The following is a 23,001-nucleotide window of genomic DNA, read 5'->3' as shown; positions in this document are numbered from 1 at the left end:
CATGTGTACATGTATGTACATATGTATGTACATGGGTTGTAGACGAACCAAGTCCTCTCTTTCTTTTTGTGGTCCCTTTCCGCTCTTCTGCTTGGTCAGTGTTTTCTTTTTGCTGTACCATGGTGCTGCGACAAGAGTAGTAAATTGGGTTAAATTAATAAGTTTAGGCGTTTTGTACCCAATCCAATCTTTGATCTGCCTCAATAGTTAGTTCTCATTTTGCTCTCTCAGTTCGTGACTGGTTTTGCGTGCAGAGACCGCTTGGGCGCTCCAAAAGCCTTCGCTGTGTACTTTTGCCTTGCGCCAGGTCGGCTTCAAGATATAATTGTTCGATTGATAAAAATGCCAAACCAGACCAGACCTAGTCGACCTGAGCGACCCCTATTGTTGCTCTAATTTATTTGCGCCTTGAAGTTTCCGCCTCTCGATTATCGCTAGCTTTTGTTTTCGGTCAGCAGAAATGCAATAAAATCAAGTCGAATATAACTCAAATGCGGTAAGCCATATAATAAAGTGGCACCCACGTCCACGCACAAGGCACCAGGCACCAGTCGACTGTCCCATAATTCTCGGGCTTAATTGATTACCTCCACTGCCATGCGGTACCAGCGGTGGGTGGGTGGTTTGCTTGGAAATATGTAAAATCACAATCTACCCCACTATCTGCCCCAGTTATCTGGCGATATATGAGTATTGACTTCCCCAAACGTCTCAATCTTGAATTTTGTTTATCTTTAGTTGTTTTTTGTTCAAGCTCCAGCGGACGGACTATCAAGCTTCGAATGCATTTTGCTTTGTTTCAAGTGCAGCAAACTTGAACTTAAAATCGGAAATATTACATATTGTATGTGGAATTTCCTGTAAACAAATATAATCGGCTATGAAATAGTTTTCGAGCTTAACTTGTGGGGTATACTTTTCCTTGTAATTCTATAGGGAAGATTCCTCTTCATACATCTGGGAATTCGGTTCCCCATTCGGCATAGAATTTGTACTAAAGTGAGGAACTATTTCAAGCAGCGATAAGAGAAAGCTCAGGCCACATGCCACAGCTACTGATGTGTGGCTACCACCACCACATCCACCACGAAATCCTCTACCCAATGCCTGCCATATGTCATCTATGGGGCAGTTCAATCGTCCCGAGACTTGTCACTGTCTGCAGAGAGACTTGTGGAACGGCATAGCGTCGCATCGCTTGTCACTAAATTGACCCATTTCAGAGCTTAAGGCGATGGATGCCATGCCATCCCACAAAATAACAACGACGAAAAAAAGAGAGAAAAGAAAACCAGAACCAGACTGACAAGCTTAGAATGAATCTTCTCGAAGAGGCTACGTGCGACCAAGAGGGAGGCGGTAACCAGTTGCGCTTACTTGTGCATGTAAGTACATACACAAACCGATATGTTGGATGCCTCGAAAACATTCTTGGGGCACTCTTGCGGCCGAACACTTTCGGCAGACACTGGGCCGTGCTCTCCCTCTCTCTCTCTCGCTCACTTTGACCATTCTCCGCATTCTTATCTTAATATGCACATTTCTTCGCATGTCTTCGTGCTTCTGTTTCCGATCATCTCGCTCTTTACGTGCGTTGCCTGCTCATTAGCAAGCCAAGTAACGGTGCACATTGTTGAGTGTTATGCAATGCCAAATAGGATGGCAATGCCCTCGACTATGTCTGCAACAATTCTGCCACTAAATGGTAAATATGTACATCAAAAGAGGGTAATTTTAGTCTCGCTAATTACAACAATTGTCCACATTGATGGCTTAATTATTCGGATAAGTGCACTTTGGAAATTACTACAAAGATGTTGCAGCATTGGAGATCTTTTGCAACAGCATGGCCATCAGTGTGCTCAGTGATCATTGAGTAAATTTCCTAACCAACATAAATCAAATATTACTTTTTGGTGTCCCCTCGTGACCTACAAAATGGCAAAGATGATAAATGAAGGCATCTCCACCGCAGAAATGCCAGCAGCAAATAGGATTTTATGCAAATGAGACTATGTATAATTTTTTTTTGCAGCAAATACCCAAAGTATAGCAACATCTTAATTATTTTCAGTTTTTTGCGTGGTTTTTACTTTAATTTGCATATACAGTGTGGAATATCATGTGGCAACTAATTAGCATTAATCATTCGAACCACAAAATGAAATGCCTGAAAATCATACAAAAATATTCACGGTCACTCTCACTCGCCGCATAAAACCGGCCAAGAAAAATTAAAAAAGTGGTGTGGCGTGGTGTGGTGTGGTTGCCTGATTTAATGAGCCGCAAGGCATTCATCAACAAAAATTATGAATTTATTTTGGCCCGGGTTGACTGAACTGAGACCGTAATTTGGCCTAAACCAAGCCTAGACAAACTCACTCGCTGCAATTAAGCCGCGTGCTCGACTGTGCTCGCAGACTTGTATAAATATTCATTTGGTATTCACGAATTTTTGGATATTTTTAAGACCGGAAAGAGCAGCACGCGATGGCTGTTGGATCTTCTGTTGAAACCAGTTGTTCCAGCAATGTCAGCGAAGGCTGATTTATCCACATGGCTGACATCTTATAATCTTATTTGATGTTCGAAAATGAGAACATTTTTCAATGTGAAATATTTGATTGAATTAATATAAAGATAACCTTCAGATAAAGCCACGAAAAAGAAGCCAGTGGCTGAGACTTAATTTAAATTTTAGAAAGCCTTCTGAAGTTGATTCATTTTCCAGCTTCCATCTCATATTTTAGCATTACATTAATACTTAAGTTTATGCCAATTCTTAAGTTTCCTTTTTGGTTCATTTATCTCAAAAGCTTGGTAGAAATTGTGTATTATTTTTGTTGTCTTTAACAAACACTTTTTGGTGTGTGCAACGTCTTGTAGGATGTTTTCTTAATGATTTTGTACATTTCTTTATTGAATTCACATTGTTCAATCAATCCGGACACTGTCTGTTTGCTTTTGCTGCTTGTTTTGGGAACGTGGGATAATTTTTGGGTCGGTTTTTGCAATAGTTTGGCGGCTGACAAGAGTGTGAAAAGACATGAGAGAGTTTGAGCACACGACATGAATGTTGTTTGTAAGTTTCTCTCTAAAAACATATCACTGGCAGAATGAAAACCAAACCCATTTAGAGTAAGGTTAGCACATGTACCTCTACACATACGAGTAATCTCTATGGGTACACTCATCTATGCACAATGATCTGTGACTAAGAGCAAGGAGTAACTATGGAAAATCATTTGGGACTGCGATCACAATCAACGACATGCGATCGAAGCGTGCAATTTGAGAATTTATCGATTTTCAATGGGCGAATGCGATCTGCATACACGAGGTGGGTTGGGGTTGCTGCACAGCGGCATGGCTTAGAGCATGCAACATTTCATGCAAGAATTTTCTTTAAGCATGATTTCGTGCTCTCGGCCAGATGCATTCATTAATGCATAATTATAGACAATTAACTGCAGGCCAAGAGCATAGAAGATGTGAAGAGAGAGAGCGGAGGAGGGAGAGGCCAATCACTGAAAATTGCAACAATTGTCAGGCAAAAATTGTATCCGAATAGTGTCAGATGCAAACGTAATCGGCACTCACCCATATCCACGTCTAGGATAAATATCTTTGTATCTTTGTATCTGTCTCTGGTATGTGGTATCTTTTGTGTGGTTTTGTAGGCCACAGTCTTTCGCTCGATCCGCTCCATTCCCTTGTTGTTTGTTCAGGCTCTTAACGCTTTTCAGCTTGACTTGATTTTGGGGCGATGTCGATCGACAACTCGTTTTCCCACGTTGGAAATTCTTCAATTTGCGTGCAATCACAATCTAGACTGACACCTTTTCAGGCCCCTACCAGCCGCTCACTCTCTTGAGATAAATACCTATCTGTGAAGTGAAGCCAGAGATATTGTGTGTACTTTGTGTATCGACATTTGAACATGTGCTGCCTGCCTGCCCAAGCAGAAATTCTTTTCTCAGGTGAACAATTATGGAATGTTGCATACAAAAAATTGCATAATGAAGGGAAATCTATCAACATTTGCACTCATTTCGATCTAATTATTGCAGAAGCATATAATTTCCCATAAGCGAACGGACACATGAAAAGAGCGCACTGCTGTCAGTGCTGCCAAGTCATTCCAAGTGGCTTAAGCCCGCACACATATTCAGCCTTCTTCTCTAATTGCGGCCCACACACAGGCAACAAAAACCAGACCCGGAGCCATGTGAGTGCCAGTATGAGTATACTCGTGTGATTACGAGTGCATACTCGTACTTGTCTGCCCGTTGACGGCGGCATTAGTGGTAAAAACAATTTAACATTTTGCATTTTGCATTTTGCACGTTGGCGACACATTTGCATCGAGGCAAAATGCAAGCACAATAAATTGTTGCTCGCCTGAGTGTAGAAAAAACAAAAACAAAACAGCAAAAAAAACTACAAAGTAAAGTGCATACTTTAATGTGGCATTTTGTCTTTTTAATTAAATTTTGATTAATTGTCAATGCGCCACGGAACGGTCATTAGTTGCATTGAATTATGATGTGTATGTGGGGGCCCAAGTATCTGCAAAACTTCACTCAAAACCAGTCATGAAGCGAGTCGATCGGATCGTGCTACTGCCATCAAGTAGAGTAGAAAATGTGGAAATAATCTGAACTGTAAACTCCACTCCAAAAGCAAGTTCAAATCTTACAGAAACCTTTCATTAACGCCCCTTAGAAACCGACTCCACGGCATTGACCTTTCCGACATTTGTTCCGAGCTCAAGTGGAATCGAAACTGAGTATTCATTGCTGAAGTTTGTAGACAATCAAAATACACAAAATGTGTAATTAACATACAAAAATACAAAATATTCTGGCCTAATTGCAACTCGAAAAACAAAAGCCGCCACAATGGCAAATGAGAGACGGGTGGGGACTGGGGACTGGGGCCACAGCACAAGAAGTTAGACCTTCAATTGCCAATTTATGATCGTATGACGGCAATTCCTTTTGGCCGAACTGTGCAAAAGATCAGCCATGTTTAAAGTCAAGGTCGTTGCGCCACTGGCAATAATTATTATAAAATTGTTTATTGATTCTGATAACATTTGCAGGTCATTAAATGAATGTCTGTACGGGTAATTATTGAATGTTGGAAGCAGGTTTTATTTCAAGCCAGAAAGAATAAAAATTAAATAGTATTTAATTTGATTTTTAATATATTCCGTAGATAAAGAAAACCTCAAGTCGGTACCCAATTTATTTGTGTGTGAGTAGATGACCGGACCAGGGGTCACTCTTCAATCTCGCGGCTAATGCCGGGCCAGTCAATTAATGTTTGAACTTGCGCAGATAAAACGTTCAAGATTTTATCATGAAATATTTTCTGCTTTTTTTGGATTTGATTTTAAGCAAATGTGCCGCAATTACGCTTCTCGATCGGCATTAAATTAAAGCAAATATTCACACAGTACTCACATACGCCAAATCGGGTGGAGATCCGGAGAGGCTTGCGACTGTGGTCCGGTCCGTGGCTTATCTTTGACGATATCGCGGATTTGACAGGTTTAGGCTTTTGAGTGTGTCTGCCTCGCTCGATGTTTATTTATACTCGCTCTGCGCCTGGTTTTCTTTTTTTGTTGCTTTGTTTTAATCTGCAAAGATTTGCATTTGCTGTCTGTGCAAATGATTTATGCTCTTTGCTGTCAGCGTCGTCGTCAAATGGATTTTCATTATAAAGAGTCGGCATTGCCCATCCCCCAGGTATCCAAGCATCCCTGGCCACGGCGTGGGTCCGTCTCTCGGGGTCGTGTCTGTGTTTTTTCAACGAAACCGGCAGCTTATTTGCCTTTCAATCAAAGCCAGATGGAAATAAGTTTACACTTTGCTGAATCTGCTGGATATATTTTTACGCTTGTTTTTGTTTGTTTCAAGACTTATCCCCCACTTCGAGTCAATGGAACCAGTTCCCCGACTTCTGTATTGAAGGTCTGGGTCAAACACAGCGACACAGAGAAGTTTAATGGCATTTTGGGGGCTTTACTAGGCCACTAGCCAATAGAGGCATTCCTGTGGAAGGACCCCTCAACCTTCGGATTAACCTAACACAAAGTCGTAATTCCTCAACGGATAACCCCTGAGGCACAACTGGAATCGACCAAGAAAGGATTAAGAACGAACATGGAGATATAAATATTATATCTGATAACAACATTATTATTTTGATGATGTATTTCCATGATTTTTGACACAAAACAAGCCAAACAAATTATTTTTAATTGCTACATGCAACGCAGAGAGCGAGGCATAGGCAGAGAGCGAGGCAGAGAGCCCGCGGCTCTTGCTCGTCGGACCGTGTGGAAAGTGTGAAAACTGGAAGAGATCTGCTAGAGCTCTCTGGTACGGACATAAATAATAGAAATGTTGCTCCAAGTCTGCAGATTCGCCCAGAGAGATAGAGAGGGAGGAGAGAGTGCAGCAGCGGCCGCGGCAGCGGCAGCCAGTGGCCAGCTGCTGTTGCTGCTGTTGTAGCTGCTGCTGGTAAATGGCAAACATTTGCCAGAACATGGAGCGAAAAGCCACGGACACGACGATCATCATAACCATGGACTGGCTACGTGTGTGTGTGTGTTTGTGTGTGTGCACAACAAACTCCACATGTGGTCGGTGGTCTGGGTGCGGATCGGATCGGATCGCATCGGATCAGATCAGCGAGAGGTTGGGTGCGGATCGCTTGGGAGTGGAGTGCTGTGATGACGTCCGCCACTTAAGTCGGAGAGAGAGATCTGCGTCAGCCAGAGCCTGGTTCAACCTAAATGGTGTAACACAAACAAAAACCAAATGGCTGGGGAGCAGGAGGGGGCTTTGGATGGGAGTTGGAGGTACTTGACTTGAGATGAGTTACATTTAGCATAGGAACAAAGCCCAAAGTGTGCCAGAGGTGGCTGGAAAGCTAGTAGAAAAATGTCAAGGAGAGTTGGAAATATTTGTAGGTACATCAAGGGAGAGATCCAATCGGTAAATTCAATTCCAGTCTATATAAAAAATTAGTTTCTTTCGATATAAAACACTTGTCAAATCTTCAACCAAGTGAAGTTGTTCTTCAAAGACCCAAAGAGAGAAATAAACATAGATATGTGATGCCGATAAGTCTGCCAGAATGGATCCGAAGGTTGGAGCTGAAAGCTGAAGCTGAAGCTGAAGAGTAAAAGATTTAATCGGCAGTGAGATTCTGTTGTGTTTTGTGTTTGCTGCCTTTCCTCTGGCTGCTGTGTTTGGAGTTCAAAGAAGGGAAAAAAAACATAAGTATTTGTGTGTAGCTTAACCTTGAGCAACCTTCGAAGGGGATTCTAACAAGGACAGCGATCGGCAGACCGTGTGGGGAGGAGAAGGCATTCATTTTCAAAGATGTCTCTGAATATTAATTCCGCCTGCGAATGTCGCATAAATATCTTCCATATGCACATCTTTTTTATCTCCATAATAACTTATATCTCCTATATCTATCTCTCTCTCTCTCTCACGCTCTGCACGGCTCAGCATATTTGCCACTCCCTCGTCTCGTCTCGCATTCATTTCTTGTCTCGCGGATTGTGTTTGGTGTTCGGTGCTTGGTCTCACTGTCAACTCGCATAAACAAACAATTCGCTTGACGCCTTCCCAAAAAATGGGCACCAAAAAAAAGTCTCCAAGCGAAGCATAAAATTAAAATAATTTTTGTTTTCGTTTCAGTTCTGCTTTGTGGTGTCATTTGTCGTCTCTCTTTTGGGGAATTCGTTCTCCTTGTCTCCGTTCTTTGTTCTTCTGGAGCCTCTGGAGTCTCTTCTGCAGCATGCAAAATTCCCCCAATCTCCGCTAGAACTCTGCAAATCTTTTCGCTACACTCCACACTTGAAACTTGCATAAATTCTTTCCCTTTCTTTTCGAAACTGAACTCAAAATGAGATCCAATTCTGCCATGTCTGGACAAAGATTAGCGCAAAGCTGTTCTAATATTTACATATATTTTATGGCTGACAACTTCATCCTTGAGTCATGTTGTTTTCCCTTTTAGTCGATCGCTTGGATGCCAATTTACGAGTTGGCCATGTGCTTAAGATATCGTTCCTATAGGGGCATGTCCTCCCATGCTCTGCTGCAGCTTAAGCCTGAAATGAATGCGACATCTCCAATGGTCCAGGCCCAGCCCAGATCCCATTCTGCGCTCCCCTCAAGCTGCATGTACTTGTGTGTGTGTGTGTGTGTGTGTGTGTGTGAAGTGGCATCCACTTCTTTCTGCATGCTAAAAATTCAGCTTAATGATTTTTTATGAATTTATTGCCAGAGCAGTCGGCGAGCAATTTGCGCATGCGTTGAATCCAATGAGCCTGAACCGAGGAACGGACGGGCCACGGAACGCGTCTCTCCAGAGAGCATTACACACATCCGAGAAAAGCAGGCGCGAAAAGTTTGCTCGTACCCCGCTGCTCGTTCAACTTACAGGGTAGATGCTGATCCTGTTCCGTATGCAGCAGCAAGAAAATCCCTCAGAAGTCTCCCACAGTAGCGGGTATTTCTTTAGTCGCAACCAAAAGTGCTGCTACTTGTTTTGCTTCTTTGGCAAAGAGAACATTAAGTGGCTGACTGCCGCATGCTGCATGCATATGGCGTGCGCTTGCAACGCCTACTAAATCATCTGGCAGCATGCCTCAATGTGTGTCCCGTCATACATTTGTTGGCACAAACAACAACAGCCAGCAGCAGCAGCAGCAAACAGAGAGCGGAATCGAAGTCGCAGGCTGACTAAAATGTTGCCATACGCTGCACTTCCTGCTTCAGCAATACACAACCTCGGAAGACATAGCACAAGGCACAAGATTTACTATTCAATGAATGCCGCAGCTTTGTGTGAAAGAAAACAAATCGAATTTAAAAGAAAATATTCTAGACACACTGCGGACAGAGATCTCTCTTAACTCGGAAGCTGCAAGGGCTTCGGTTTCTCCATAGAGTGGAAATGTAACTTCCTGTGGTTGGAATATTAATACCCCTTCAGCGATTACAATTCCTGAATATATAAAGACGTTTCCTCCCATAATTTCCTTACAAAAATCACAAATTCTAATGCCCAAACTTGCCATAGAATTGCTCTTCCGTTTGTCAGACAGACGTCTAATGATTTTCGCATTGAAATCATTTATGCTGGCTGTCTGATGTTTATGGTATTATTTATTTGGTTTGAGTGGCGAGTGATATGCGTGTGATTGGAATCCAACGCAATGCAAACTGACGCCGCGCCGCCTTTGCCCACTTGCCTGCCACAAAAAGTTGCTCGAGTGCTCGGTGCTGCAGGCAGGCTGCTTGGAAGGCGTATCGGGTTTCGGTTTCAGTTTCAGTTTCAGTTGGCAATCAGTTTTCAGTTCACTTGGGCAATAAAAACCAAAAGTTGCGCTTGTCAAATTATATCTCAGCTGAGAGAGGTGACTGATAAAATGTTAAACCACATGACAGGCTGTGGCCGAAAGAAGAGGGGCAACTGCGGAGGCAGAGGCGCCCCAGGGTCATTCACTTGTCTAGTCCAAAAAGCTGCATGTCTCCGACACCTTCGGAGTTGGCCCTTCATTGGCCATTTAGGGCAGCGTTGATGGTGATTCCCTCGAATGGCTCGCTCAGGGTCAACGCTGCTCTTTTCCCATGTAAATTGTGTCGGCTCCAAGTGACCTTAGTTTTCACCTCAAAAGCATTACAGTTAAAGTTTACTTGAAGTTTATTTCAATTTAGGTTTAGTTTTCGTATCACCTCTGGGGCGGCCCCCTCTGACATTGTTTAAATTGTGTAAATGTTGATTAATGCACATTTCTTTGTGGCTAATTGCAGACACGTTTTGTTTCACAAGATTCATGTGGCTTAAATGCAGAAAACATCTCACAGCGAATAGAATTATAGTCCATTCCGACTGCAATTCGTTTACAAATTGCGGCTAAATTTTGTTGAGTTTCCATTGACTTGCTTTCACACCTACAATATTCCCAGATCGCGATAGAGTTTGGCCAACAATTTCTCCTGGAAAAAGGATAAGTGTGTTGCCAAGGCATCCATCAAAGGCAATTTCCAATGCGATCGCTGCACCGATCGCTCGCAGCGTTTCCACTAGCATAAATCAACAGATTGCAAAAAAAAAGTGATCCAAAATGCCTAAAAAAACCATCAAACCAAAGAAAAGAGGAGGAAAAAAAGCTAACCCCACATGCTACATACATAAATACATATAAATATGTATGTAAAGATGTACATATGTATAAGGAGCCATAAATCTCGGTATCCATTAGGTGCAACTGAAAATGTTGCGAGCAACTCCAGCTTCAGGTTCTTCAGAGGTTTTTTTGGCGCGCTTTCTGCTGTCCGCTGCCCCTGAACCACCAGCTTCTAGCATACAAACATTGTGCGACCTTCAAATGGCCCCTCAATGGGGGGTAAAGAGGCAGCGAGAGAGAGCGGGAGGTGGGTAGAGCGGAGTTGGAGATATCACGCCACTCTTGACTGCTGGCAGAGGCAGGGACCGACTGGATGGACTTGATGGAACACGCAGCAGCAGCAGCAGCGTCCGCGAACGCGCGAGCGATCTCTGTGTTGCGGTGGCTTACCTGGAGCCGAGGGCAGCGATCGATGCCCGAACATGTTTTATGCATCCGCAACAAAATGTGTGTACAATCCAACACATATACTCGTATACTCGTACGATATACGATACATAGTCTTTCTGTATATTCAAACTTAAGGAAAACAACAGCGAAATACTTTTAAAGGTAAGCGAAAACAACAACAAAAATGGCGAAGGTCGTTCAAAGGCAAGGCAAAGTTTGTGTTTTCCTTTTTGTTCGCTTTTTGGGTTGCTTTTTGCCTGGCGTTTTATGGATTTGTTTCTTATTTCCGTATACTCTTTAGCACAGATTTTTAATGGGATATCCTTGGAGAGATGTTTGGTTGCATGTGGTGGAACTTTGCTCAATCGTTTTTTGTCTCTTATTGTGAAAACTTTTTAATCCTTTGTCTATTTAATTCCTTGGTTGGAAAACACTTTTAGGCAGCAGGAAGTCTCCAGCAGATCGTCACTTCTGTACTCCATTAATTGTTTATAATTATTAACGTAGAGCATTGTATCTTCGACCATTATTTCCCTTTGCATTTCCTTTAGGTTTTGGAACCAAAAATGTACTTACGGTAGTTGGATTCCGAAACCGAGCGACGTGGATGATAACACCGCAACCGTATCGTTTCGTCTCGTCTCGCCTAATTGCTCCTGTACCGGACGTCAACGTTTTTTCTCAAAATGTTGCTGATTTTTGTTTTGGCCACCAACCAACCAGTCAGCCAGCCAGTGGTTGCCAGTTGGTTCCCATCATAAAGCTGTCGACTGGTTTCCTTTTTTTGGCATCGACGACGAACCGTTTCTGTCCGTCAGAGAGTGTGACTGGTGCTGGGGCTGGGGCTCGGTGCAGCCGTGATTTTCTTTTTGCCATTTTTATTTTCATTTTATTAACATTTCATTTGGGTAGTTGTTTGGTATGTGGGTCAAGTGGCGACACTTGGGAGCTTGCTGGATTGAGACTGCGACAGCGACTGGGTCTGGGACTGGGTCTGTAACTGAAGCTTACACGGATAATGCCTTGATGTATTACACGTATGCCCGATGGTGGCCAATACCAATTCCAATTCCAGTTTCATTCGCTCAGATAAGAGCGGGCACAAGAGGTGTCCGATATCGCCGGGGAAATATGAAATGAAATTACTTTATCGCGGTGGACGCTCTTGCCGCTGTTCCACATTCAATTCTGATCAAAATTATACACCGCTGACAGCTGATGTATTACGCTAATGGAGAGCTTAATGGCGCAGTCACTGTTGAAGTTTAATAAATGAGTTTGGAGCAGGGGCGAAACCCTTCATCATGTGACCCGATAAACTAAATCAACGCGAAGTCATTTCTCCAGTTGGTTTTTGTTTTTGGCAGCGAAAGCAGTGATAAAGTGGATACCTTTTGCTAGGGGATATTTTACATAAATACATACATATGTTTATACATATTTACATTCTTTTATGTAATGGGAGTCAGTTCTTTTCTTCAAAAGATATCAACCAGTTCAATCTGTACCATTCATCGTTCTGATTGAGACAACAACACAGATTATCATATCTGTCTTTGAGCCATTAAGTTTTAGAATTTATAAACCTGATGCTGATTACATAACCATATATAACCATAAAATAATATGTTAAACGATACGATGCCCGTCTGGCATGGCGCCAGCCACTGGAGCTTGTTCTATGTAAAATTTTCTGATCTGATATGCATCAAAACTAATTGCTGGAGCAAAAGAATTTAGCTATTAACATATCAGGGGCAACAGGACAGGGCTAGACCAGATATTGCATTAGATTTCACTCCACTCAAAGAACAAAAGACACAAAGCGGGCCTCAGATATCAAATTTCAATTGGTTTATGTAAGATTTTAGGCAAATGCGAGTACCGCTCAGAGACAAACGAGAGTCAATTAGGGTTCAATCGATGTGGTTTGGGGCGGGAACACGCCCTCCAGCCCATAGTTATACGTACGGACCTGTCTTTCCATCTGTCCGATAACTTTCTACAATTATTTTCAATACTATTGAACTTTTCTTCTACTTCACGCTGATTTACGCAACTTTCACGGCAAGCCAGCCAGCCACAAAACCCAACAAAAAAATCCCCAAACAACAAATTTATGGTCCCAGCAGCCGCCGCTCGCATCGAAATCGAAATGGAGAGAAAAAACAACAACAACACGCTGCTGCTGCTGCTGCTGGCCCACGCAACACGAAACAAAAAACGAAACGAATCGAAACCCTTTAGGAAATTTTGTACAAAAAAAAGAGCTTGAAGCTAGCGGAGTTCGCTGCATAAATCCGTTTAAAATCCGCTGGCCTGGCCAACGCCACACGAACGTAACAACTGCAACTGCAACTGCACCTCCAACTTCAACTTCAGCTTCAAGAGTCAATCCTCAAACCCAAATCGGAGCTGCAACACCAACGCAGAGAGCAGACCATACACTCCACTACATGGCCTGCGGTTGGGCTCTGGCCTGTGCGGGCGGTACTCTCTGCCATGCGATGCACTCGCATATTGTACAATGGGATTGATTGGAAATCGAAGAGAGATAATGTCCATTGTGTATCTGGAAGTACCACTCACACTTGGCTATAAGAAAATTCGGTTTCGAAATGTTTAAATGTTTTCCTTGCAATTCCTTGAGCCACCCATTGAGCCCACTGTGCACTGTGCACTGTGCACTGGGGCAGAGTATCCAGGCCTTGGGTATAAGCATAAATGTGCATGGATATATATCAGCTGTGGGATAGGATCGCTCCGTTGTGGTTTTATTAATGAGCTTAGACGCACGCTCCAGCGAGGAAACGCCACCGGAGGGGAGCGTGGCGAAAACTTATGGATTTTGATTTCGATGTGGATCCAAAAAACAGCTAAGACAGAGCCGAGTGCCATAAAGATTAGGCCACGCCGAAGAGTCTAAAAGGATGGGGGCGTCATTCATTGGCTTTGGCGTTGGCAGCACATCGCATATCAAAATGCCACCTCTGCGGTATCATGGCAATCATTATAATGTGAGTGGGATCGGATCGGGTCGGGTCGTTCGTGCTTATAATACACACACAACCTCTCTCTGTACGTTGTCTGTATAATAGATATGCGATATTATGGGGGCGCTTGGGCAAGTGTCGCGCGAGCAGAACGTGCCCGCCTTCACGGGCCCATGACTGCCATGAGGGATGGGCAATGGAAGCACCAGCACCATTATTGTTTTCTTCTTTTGGTGTTTTTCGATTTTCTAACAATTTTGAATTATGCCAAATCGAATATATCAATTCACACAATGATCGTGCGTACCCCAACGGCAAATCATTTGCTAAATGCCATTAATCAAACTGATTTGCATATTTTTTTTTTTTGTTTCAGCTACGATTTTTGCGGGGAATTCCGAGCCACTGCCGTACCACTCCAAAATTTGGGAAACGAATAAATGAATCGATAGAGAAAGGTGAGTGACAGCATAACTAATTTCTGGGAACCACCTACCCCCCTACCGTTTGCCATTGAACTTGACTTGAGTGTGGGAAGATTTGATCATTAAAGATTTAAAGTAGTTCCATTAAGACACAAAATGACCAAATTCACCATGGGTAAAGGTGGAACATTTATAATTGTAGTTATTTAAACGGAAATGGAATAGTTTCTGAAACTAAGTACATGCCAGACGAGTATGTGTGAGTATTCCACCTGTCTGTGACTGCCTGCCGCACACGCGTATGTCCAAATAATTACAGAGATTTTTTTTACCAATTACATCCGAATCGGTTATGCGGAGAATACGGTTTTCCACAGGCATTTATCACGGGCTGACAGCCGAGACACGCCAAATCGCCGCCAGCAGCGGTCAGCACATAAATTCGCCGACAAACTCAATCAAAAAAGTGGCTATAACAGGCGCTCCACACTCATTTTATTTTTTCCATCTATGTGTGTATGTACTATGTACATATGTATGTATTTTGGTAAGCAATTTTGTCGTGAATGCAAATTTTGTGTACACTTTTAATTAACGTTAAAGGTTGCTTACAGCTGTTGTTGGCGTTGTTGTTGTTTGTTTTGGATATTTTCCAGCACTTGTTTGACTTTGAGGCCTTTGGAGGAGTTCCTTCCATTTGGTGTATGTTTTGGCTGTTTGTTGAATAGCGAAAAGGCAAAGTAAAATAATGAAAATAAAATCAAGAAAATTCAATATTGAATCACGAAATCGGTCGGTACTCGTACTTGGACTCGTACTCGGTGTGTCCCCCCGTGTGCTCCATACATAATTTGCCTAATGTTTGCCTATGCTAATCGGGGACATTAATCAGACTTGTTAACAACATTGAGCACGAGTCGCGAAGGGGTCGCCGCCAGTAAATGCCAAACAAATCAACAGTCGAGCCGAAATTACTTCATTTTCGTAACTTAAATTGATGGATTATTAAATAAGAGGGGAAACACAGCGGCTCAAAAGAGTACAAAGCCTCCCCGCCCCAACAATGGGCATACAAAATGAAAGACCCAATAGGAAATTTGCTTACCAGCTGGGATTGAAGGGGGGGAAAGAGCGTTCTTCAAGGATTCCCTTAAAGAACACCAGATGAAATGTTTCATAAATATTTTATTATTCATTATCATCCTCGTTCTCCATATAAGCCATACTCCTCTTTAGCTTTAAGCCCCATAAATCAAAGCAAGCGCGCAGTCAATTTCCTCATGGGCTTCTCTGTTTAACGCACGTGCCATCCACACAAACAACAACAAAGTCTGCAGCGCAGCATCGAAACAACAGCAACAACAACATACAATGCAAAAGCAACGAATTACAGGCCAAAGCGGAATGCAAGTCAAACAAAAGAAAGTTGAATAATGCCCCGCCTGAGCACGGCAACAACAATGGAGCATTCAGAAAATGTAAGAAACGATCCGACGCACTTTTCGCTTTTGAAACGGTTAAAGCGGAACCAGTTCCAAGCTCCAGCTTATGGAAAGAAATTCAGTTTTTTATAAACTGATGAAATGACCATGTTTTTATCCAATTTACAGCACCCTTAATTGCTAACTTCACTCTGTGGGTGTTTTGATACCCTTTATTAAAAGGAAATACATCAAACTTGCTCACCGATCAAGAGGTTTTTAGACCTTTATCCCCCACTTTGGTATATTCATACATAAAGATATGACTTAACGATCTACCAAACTTCATTTCATTCGAGTGTAGTCCATAGTCGTTATGTCTGGCGTGTAAGAGCAAGGTTCGTTGAGCAGCTGATGCGGGGGAGGGTGAAGAGAAGGAGTGATTTTAGAGGGAGAAGGGCAGAGAGCAGAGTAGAGTTTCGGTGGAAGCAGGAAAGGTGTCGAAAGCCAAGACAAATATTACACATTTAATTATGACAAGGTAGCGCTGTTTCTCCTCCACTCCTCCGCTCTTCCCTCCGCACTGAAACACAGAAAATTCATCTGAAACGCTGCCTGAGGCTCTGTGACTTCTGCGTGACACTAATGCTTTTAATGATCCATGTTGTCGCTCAAGCTGAGGACGAGCGACGCCCATTTGGCTACCATTGTCTTTTAGCGTTGTCAGCACTATCAACTTGATCAGTGACTTGGCCCAAACTTGACTCCCATGGGAAATGCTCATGAGTTATCTAAAAAGATTGGTCGTTTGGTACTTACTACGATCATTTATGGCAAAGTTCCCTTGGCAGCACATGCACTTTCACGGATGACTGTGAAGTTACAGTCACAGCTGACAGGCAATTATTCGTTAAGTTTCCGTTCGTTTGCGTGAAATTTGAACAGAGAACAGTGCAGAACACTGCTGGAACAGAAGAATTAATTATCATTAAAAAGCAATTAGTTTTAGCAATGAATCTCCCTTTATACATATTTCTGAACGATGTCTGTTTATTACCATTTTCTATTCATTTCTATCAATTTAATTTGCATCTTAGTAATTTTGAAATATCAAATAAGTGCTGAATATCAAACCTGCTGAACACGGGATCTGTTTCCCCACTTGTTGTAAACAATCTCTTTGTCCTTGCGCATTTGACGGTGCAGTTTGAGCAGCTTGCGATTGGCTTTGAGGTACTCATCCATTGACTTGGAGAGGCGGATAACAAGTATGTCGCGTACGTTACCAACGTTGCTCTTTTGATAGACATTGGCCGAGGTTATCGTGCAGAGCTCATCATCTTGGCGACCGTCGAGCAACTTCATCTGATCCTCGAGCTTCAACATGCCCTCCTTGAGCTTTTTCTTCTCATCGCTCAGCTGCTGCTCCTGTTGCTTTCGTTCCAACAGATAATCCACGACCTCTTGGGGTAGAATGGGGAAAATGTCTTCAACGGGCATAATTTTTGTAGACTTCGATTTTTGCTTAAACGAAATGTTTGTAAGTGAATGGAAAAAGTTTATTACTGATGTCCTAGCCTACTTTGTAGATATTCTAAACTTGATTTATAACAGATATTCCATATTTCTTTATTCTCTCTGCTTATGTTGCTTCACACCTTCAATGTGGTGTGTTTGGAAACAATGGAAACCCACTAGATCCAAAGCCAAGCCAAGACAATGCCAATGCTAATCATATTAATAAATTATCCGCACCTCCGGTTCGAAGTCTCACTCATTTGTTTCCCTTGATTCCAATCGGATTCGTGTGTGTTCGTCGTGTAAATGAAATATTCTACTATTCATGGGGAAGCGGAATCGTCTTTTTGCCTTATTGACAGCTGGGAGGGGATTTGCAGTGGCTAAACATTAATTTTTGTTCTCCTCCCCGCATTGATTTATTCAAATTATTTTAATGGCCTTTTGTGGTTTCCTCTGTCAATGTGCTAAATGGCAATACAAATTCCTCTCGAGTATATTGGAATTTGTCATATTGTGACTCGTGAGTTAGTTGGAATTCTCTGAGATCAGTCGAGAGTAAATATTTATAAGATAAATGCTATATTTTCGTTGGGGAGGTTGTTGTCTAATGTCAGTCTGTTTTTTAGACAGGTTTGCATGCTAAAAGATGGGGTAAATATTTATAAGATTATTGGGTTATATATGTTGATTTATATAAAATATAAACAACTTTATAACAACAGCAGATATGTCTGTCTGTATGTGGAAGTTGTTCCTTAAACTTGGTTCAGTTTATTTCATTGGAACTACGCTTGAACTTGCTGTGAAACAAGTTTTCATAAGCCACTCTCCAATTTCATATATTGTGTGTGTTGGGAGTACCCTACCCTACCCTACCCCTCTGCGCATAAAAGACCACACGCGTCTCGGGTGACCATTTATGAGCATTTAATCCTTTTGGGGCAGGCAACAATACTTACTTGTAGCCACCGCCACCGCCACGACGACAACGAACAACCGAAAAAAGGGGAGCGTCTCTCAAGGGGCATTCTGGTCGGGTTGATTTATATGCTCGGTCATATTTCTATGGCTTTCACTGTCACACATAAATATCACTTTTGGTGTGAGGCGACACCCACAGCCAAAGCAACAAGCCAAAAGTCAAAGAAACATTGGAAATTAACCCGAAATGAAGACATTCAACGAACGGATAAGGTCCGGTACGGTACGGTACGGTACGGTCCGGCACGGTTCGGTCTGTGTAAGGTGTGCCAATCCAACATAAATTTATGTAAATTTCTGTGGCTTCTGGATGATTATCCAGCCACACCCACAGCCAAACTCTTCCCAATATTTGGTTTTATCGGACAATTGCCACAATTAGCCACGAAATGTAAAAGTCATTGAAAGTTTTCTACTATTTCCCTTTACAACAATTTCTCTATTTTCTTTTTACGAGAGCAAGCCCAAGTCTGTCTTCATCGTGTGTGGCCTCTTTTTTGTTAGAAATATCGGGGAACTTGTTGGGATTGTCTTCTTTTGCTTGTTGCTTGTTTTACAGCTAAAACATACACAAAAAATTGCCCAAGACCCTTGTAAATGTGGGACTAGGCTACTGTTTAACCGGTTGGAGAAGGGGCCACTGGCATAAATCTGTTACCACAAGGGAATATAATGGAGATATCTTAGTACAGCGGAGACTGGTTCTATCGCTTTCCCATGCTAAAGGAAACAGTCGATCTGCTTTCAACTTCAAATGGAAAAAGCTTCCGTTCTATTGTTCTATTATCTGGATACGCTTGAGCTATGCATCAGCATTTATCCTAATCAATATCTTACAACAAAGATCATAAAGCAGGGAAAATCTGTTCTGAGAAGCTTCAATTGAAGCGTGATGCCTGTTGGATTCTAATCGTTTTGACAGTACACAAATTAAAAGAGGTTGTTTCTGCTTAAATGGAAACTACTTTCAGGCACCCACAATGAGAATTGTGGCTATGAAATATAATTGAAAGTGTCCGACTTTATATGGAATTGCAAGAAAACATCAACAGAACTTTGGTTCTCCAACTCTTGATGGCTGTTTCATAGACGATTGCCTCAAGCGGCACTCGAGGCGGAGGGAGGGAGTGGGCAGGCACTTGAGAACATTTGAAGCTCATGAGACAGAGAGAGAGACCAATTTGCACTTTAAACAAGATCCAACGGCTAATTTCCATTGTAGTGCGGCAGCTGTCAAGAGGAGGCCATTAAGACGGAGACTCGGGCGACATTTGCAGTTTAACAATAAGTATGTGCGGCGGCGAGTACTTAAATAATAAACACATATTGCATGGGCCTTAATTTGACAACTGAAAGGCATGAAATGACACAAGAGACAGCGACAGAGGCCGCTCATTAATCTGTCTGTAGAAAAACAAAAAACAAATCGTAAAAGAACGATGCCATTCCACAGGCGAAATCTAAAAAGTTGTAAATTGATTTGCTACCAAATATAGCAGGCAGCTCGCTCCAAATTTCATGTTATTTTTAAATTCGCCAAAAGCCTAGACCGAGGCCCAAAAACTCCAACCCGAAAGCCACATAAAAAGTTCATAAAAATCATTCATGGATCATTACGAGTAAGGCAATAAATCTAGGCGAAATATTTCCATTTGTTTTGGGGGGAGTACGAAAAGTGTTTTGGACTCTGCTCTCGCAGCATGATTGGAATATTTAATTTCCAAACTGACATCATTAGGAGCAGCACAGCAGGTGGAGTTCGTATATTCGGATACGAAATGTTTTCATAGATAAAATATATGCAAAAGCCACCAGCCACCCGACATTTGCATAGAAATATCCCCACTTTCGGTAGGAATTGTGTTAAGAGTTAAACACCAACAAAAATTATAATAAATTAGTTTTATTACAATAAATCGCCATTTAAATGAAATCATGGTTTCAAAGCTGATAAATATGGTAATTGGTGATTTGTGTTAGGGGTACTCAGGTGCCAGAAATATTGGAGATTTCTTTATATTTATGGGAGTGCTAGGGGAAGCTAGCTAATTGTTTTGTCAAGAATTTATATATATTTTTAAGACCTATTAAAAGTCCACCTTGGTCACCCTTATGTCATGTGTGTTTAATCGTTAATTTATTTCACAAATTAATGACTGCGCTTTCAAGTTGGTTTTTTCGGTCATTTTGCTCTGCCATTTCCATATTTGATTTATGTATTTTATTTTCGACACTTTTTGTTGTTTCAACTTGAAATATTTACACAATTTTCAAATGAAAAATGTAGCTTCAATTTCGGGAATCAAACGATTGCCGCTTTCGGCTTTTGGTGCTCGTTTTGTGTGGTGGACTCTCGCTCTGTAATGGTTATCTCCTCTCAAATGGGTGTCATAAATATTTTGAATAACATTTCGTGGCTTGAGCTTGAACCCCAGCTCATATTTTGATTGTCTAGCGATAAATGTAGGCAGCAGCAGCAGCAGTTGATTTAATTTTCAGTTTTCCGAGTTTCAGCAATTGAATTCTTGTGACAGAATTTATGTTTTGATTGGTAATATTTTATGGCATTTTATGGAAGATTTCTACTTTATTTAACGACTTTTTCATGGAAAGTTGCTTAGCATAAATATCGTATACCTCTTTTCGCTCTCTCTCCCTGTCTGGGTCTCATATTTTAATCACCACAAAATTAACTGTGCCACACCAACGCATTTTAATTGTTTGAGGCAGCAACGAGGCAGCAATTTATGACTCGCCTTGTGTCCCCCAATCAAAAATCAAAATCGAAATGCACTCAGAGACCGTGCCCCAGTCCCAGTCCGAGTCACAGTGGAAATGAGTCTCTTCTGGCACTTGGATTCGATGCGGTTCGATTCGATTCTTTCATTGGCTTCAATTCTATTTTAAGGTCTTTTCAATTTGCATGCTCAATCGATGATCAGCTTGATTGGACGCTCATACATTTACATACACATTTCTGCAGTCTTTCCCATTTCCATTCTAAATTTTATATGAATTTATTGGCTGAGCGTAAAATTTTTAGTGCTCGAAAGTGGCTGGACTTCCTGTGGTTTCGTTTGGGTTGTGGTGTAAAATCATTTACAGTGTTTTGTGCTTTTCAAACCATAACAAAGACTGCTCATTTAGCTAGTTGGACAATCTAAATTTAATTGGTGGATATTTCAGCATGAGATTAGACTTCTGGGTGAAAGTAAAGTCAGGGAAAAAGAGAACAACGAAATTTCTATGGTTGCTCCCATAACAATTAAACAATTCATAAATATTTCATAGCCCCAAAAATGATTTTATTATCTCAAAAGGGTTCCCAAATATCCGATAATCTATAACATAGCCCATCTCTTTTTTGGTTATCTCCTGCACCACCCGTAATAATTCATTTTTGGGGTTCAAACAAATGTCAACTGCAAATATTGACAAACGAAACAACTGAACAAACTGACTGTCAATCTGCCCCTCAGTCGCTCTCTCCTATCTGTTACCAAAAACTACATAAATGGAACCCTTTGTGGGTTAATAACAATATTGACAGGTGAAAACCATAAACTGCAGCGGAAGAGAGGATAAGAGGAAGGAGTGGGAGAAGGATTTGCAGTCGATAAGGACACAGTACACAGTACACAGTACACTTCCACTTCCTTCCTTTTTGGCAAATGACTCACAGTAGCAGTGAGTGACAGGGAGATACATAATGTGAAAACAAAGGAAATGCACATCGATCGACCTACCTGAGAGTGGATGTGTTGCCCAGAGACCGTCCCACATTAACATTACAATTGCCGGTAGAAAACTTAAGCTGTAAATTATCAGTTGTGGTGTCTCAGTCTCAGTCTCAGTCTCACTCTCCCCTCCCCTCCCAGTTGGGAATTAGTTTCGATGCCAACAAAAATTAGCATATTTAGCCACTGTATTCTTGTGAGTGTGTGTCTGAACTGCTAGCCAAGAAATCCCGGACAATGGCTTAGGTAGCCCGTAAATTGTCATGGACTGCAATGTTTTGGGCCTATGACTATGCTAATGTCGAACGTTCACTGCCGTTTGGCTGCCCACACACTGAACTGAACCTCTTGGGTTGCGTCTCTGGTCGGTCTATGTATCTGTCCGCATCTGTCCGCGAATGTTTGTGTATCCCTCGTGCTCGTGTTCGTGTTGTGGCATAAACAAGAACCGAACTGAATGCACTCCCGAGGATTGTGTTGCAGTTGCAGTTGGACGGCACTTTTGATTGTTGTATTTGTTCTTGGGACCGTCACTAGCTGTGTTTTCACACTTACACTCGAAGTCAAGGTTGACAATAGTCGGCAGTCTCCCGCTAAAAGTCTGAGCATTAAAACGGAAACCTTGAAAAGGATTATCAAAAGAAGAACGGGAATGGAGTCTTAAGCTAGCATAAACTTTAAGCTGCGTTCAATCTGTGGCTCATCCCATTACAGCAGACACTCCAGTGGCGGGCCCTACCTTCCGCTCCTAGGCGGACATCTGCCTCTACTAGGTGCGTCTACGCCTACAATTGCCTTTCCGGTTGTATTTTTTCCGCTGGTAATCAGAAACGAGGTTAATAATCATTTGGTTGGGTGCCTCTCTCTATGATTTGTTTTTAATGTTTCGAAAACCATTAACGACGATCCACCCAGATAGGATCAGTTGGTCCGGACTCTATCACGCGCCCTCGAACCTAGAACCCCGACGACGCGACGTAATGCCAATGTCAATTTGTCAGGCTACCACAACAGACACCAGACACACACAGCAAGTGACCGTCTCATCTCTCCCTCTTTCGCTCTCTTTCTGTCTTTCTTGGCCGATCCTCAATGCAGAATACAGAACTGCTGCAGATCCTAAAGATTCTGAAGAGTCGTTGTCGTTGTCGCATGATGTATGGGCGCCCTACCTACCCTGTTGCTTCTGCTGCTGCTGCTGCCTGCAACCGCGCCCCAGTAGTCAGGGGGCTGGGGAGTTAGCTCCAACTCAAAACCAAGCCGAAGCTTAACCCGAAGCCGGTTCTCTCATCAGTGTCGTCGTCGTCGTCG

General features: G+C 42.2%; 1 protein-coding gene across 3 annotated transcripts in view; it reads left to right on the top strand.

Moving 5' to 3' along the window:
* Positions 1-23,001, top strand: part of LOC117894986 (semaphorin-5A) — a 37,934-nt gene that overhangs the window by 2,971 nt on the left and 11,962 nt on the right. For all 3 annotated transcript variants that reach the window (XM_034802332.1, XM_034802334.1, XM_034802331.1), the window contains exon 2: positions 13,982-14,063. The gene's annotated coding sequence lies outside the window, so the exon portion shown is untranslated. The remainder of the gene's footprint in view (positions 1-13,981; positions 14,064-23,001) is intronic.

The sequence above is a fragment of the Drosophila subobscura genome, chromosome J, assembly GCF_008121235.1.
Source record: "Drosophila subobscura isolate 14011-0131.10 chromosome J, UCBerk_Dsub_1.0, whole genome shotgun sequence".
Taxonomy (NCBI): Eukaryota; Metazoa; Arthropoda; class Insecta; order Diptera; family Drosophilidae; genus Drosophila; species Drosophila subobscura.
The sequence above is the reverse complement of the archived record's forward strand: the minus strand, read 5'-3'. Positions and strand labels throughout refer to the sequence as shown.